We start from the raw sequence: 2,652 nt of genomic DNA on the forward strand, positions 1-2,652 counted from the left end.
TAGGGCTTTGCTCCCTGATTTGATTTGTCAGAGATTTCGCAGCCAAATCTCCAATTCCAAATAGAATCAGAGGACCCTTTAATCTCTGCAAATTGAATCAGAACCCTCTGAATCAATTTGGAGAGATTTGGAAAGATTTGGCGATTCAGACATAGACACAGCTTTAAATGTTTTTTGTTACATACCTCTAAGTAGCAGGCAGCTTGTGAGCACTGTGATGCTGGGGTGCATGGAGTGTTCCACAGAAGCACAGGGGGCTCCCCTGCATGCTGAGCAGCAGACCCGGAAGTGTACCAGAAGCGGCTCCACTGCATGCTGAGCAGCAGACCCGGAAGTGTACCAGAAGCTCTTCCAGTCCACTGCTGGGTCCTCCAGGGAGTGCTCCTCTCTGGCTTGGTGACTGGTGCCTCCTGGGTCCCTGATTAGGGTTAGCGTGTCCCACAGAAGCATAGGGGGCCCCCAGCATGCTTCCCAGTGGACCCAGAAGTGGACCAGAAGGACTTACAGTCCACTTCCAGGTTCACCGCTGAGCACATGGAGCCCCCCCCCCCCCCGCCGCCGGTGCACTCTTTTTCAGGCTGAAGAGTGCCAGGTCCCTCAGCCTTTCCTTATATGGTTTTCCATGCAAGTCTCTGATCATATGGGAGGCTCTTCTTTGGACTCTCTCAGGCTTGTTCACATCCTTGTTAAAGTGTGGTGCCCAGAACTGGATGCAGTACCCCAGCTGTGGTCTCACCAGTGCTCAGTACAGTGAAAGAATCACTTCCTTGGCTTTGCTGGAGATGCATCGATTGATGCATGCAAGAATATCATTTGCCCTACTGGCTACAGCATCACACTGCTGGCTCATATTCATAGTGTGGTCTATTATTACCCCCAGGTCCCTTTCATTTGTGGTGCTGGTCAGTTTGGCACTGCAAAGCCTGTAGGGGTGCTGGGGGTTGTTCATCCCCAGGTGGAGCACTTTACATTTCTTGACATTGAACTTCATAGTGTTCTGATCTGCCCAACTTCCTAGCCTGTTTAGGTCCACCCGTATCTGTAGCCTATCTTCAAGTGTGACCACGCTCCCCCATACCTTGGTGTCATCTGTGAACTTGGCCAGTGAGCTCTTCACATCTAAATCATTGATAGAGATGTTGAAAAGTACTGGACCAAGCACCAACCCCTGTGGGACACCACTGGCCATTTCTCTTCAAGATGACACAGATCCGTTCATTAGGACTCTGTGGGCCCCACCCCACAGCCAGTTTCCCACCCACCTAACTGTCTCAGAGTTAAGCCCACAATCCTTCAGTTTTCTCATGAGGACTTCATGGGATACCAGATCAAAGGCTTTTTGAAAGTCAAGATATACAATGTCAAACTCTTCTCTCTTGTCCAGGTGGTGAGTTACCAGGTCATAAAAGGAGCTGAGATTGGTAAGGCAAGACCTGCTCATGACAAAGCCATGCTGGCTGTCATTCAGAATCCTACCTTCTGCAAATTTATTGCAGATAGACTCCTTGATGAATTTTTCCAGGACTTTCCCTCAGATAGAAGTTAGGCTAATTGGCCTATAGTTACCTGGGTCCTCCGTCCTCCACTTCTTGGGGATGGGCATGAAATTGGCCCTCTTCAAGTCCTCAGGGACCTCTCCAGAGTGCCACAAGTTGTGGAAGAGATTTGCCAGGAGTTCCACAATGACTTTGGCCAGCTCCTTCAGCACTCACAGATGAAGTTCATCCGGTCCTGATGACTTATATATGTCTATTTTTTTTATTGATCACACACCAATTCTACGGTAATAGTAGGAAGGAGGTCAATTCTACCCTGCTCATTCTGCATGCCCCCCAGTTGGCTGCTTGAGTAAATGCACCAGGAACATGTCCCAAACACTCTTCAAAAGCTTCCTGGATTACCTGCACACTGCTGTATTGCCCTTCCAGCAGATGTCAGGATGATTGAAGTCCCCCATGAAAACTGAGGCTTGTGATTGGGAAACTTACATTATCTATTTGAAGAAAGCCTCATCCACCACTTCCTCCTGGTCTGATGGTCTATAGCAGACCCCTACCACAACACCACTCTTGTTGCTCTCCCCTCTGACCCTAACCCACAGATTCCCAGCAGGCATATCTCCAGCTTCATACTGGAGCTCTGAGCAATCATATGGCTCTTTTACACAATGTGCAACTCCTCCTCCCCTTCTCCACTGCTTGTCCTTCCTGAACAGTTTCTACCTACTCATGACAGTACTCCAGTCATGCAAGCTCCCACAAAGTCTTTGTTATTCCAGTCACATCATAATTTTGTGACTGTGAAAGGACTTCCATTTCTTCCTGCTTGTTTCCCAGGCTCTGTGCATTTGTGTACAGGCAGTGGTGATGCATAGGGGGTGCACGAGGGAGCATGTGCAGCCCCTGAGAGTGTGGTGTACCCCCTGATGGCCACACTCAGTGCTTAAGTGATGGGAAAGGGGGGCAGGCAGGAGCATCAGTACCACCCCCGTGAGCACTGGCCAGGGAGCACGGCTGCCAGGTGAGGCGGCGGCGATCCCAGGTGGTGCATGAGCACTGGCCAGGGAACAGGGCTTCCAGCAGAAGTGACTGTGGCCACTTCCAGAAGTTCTGTGGCTCCTCCCAAAGCACCATGGACACTTTTTCGTGAGTC

This window comes from Alligator sinensis, unplaced genomic scaffold, assembly GCF_000455745.1.
Source record: "Alligator sinensis unplaced genomic scaffold, ASM45574v1 scaffold357_1, whole genome shotgun sequence".
Taxonomy (NCBI): Eukaryota; Metazoa; Chordata; order Crocodylia; family Alligatoridae; genus Alligator; species Alligator sinensis.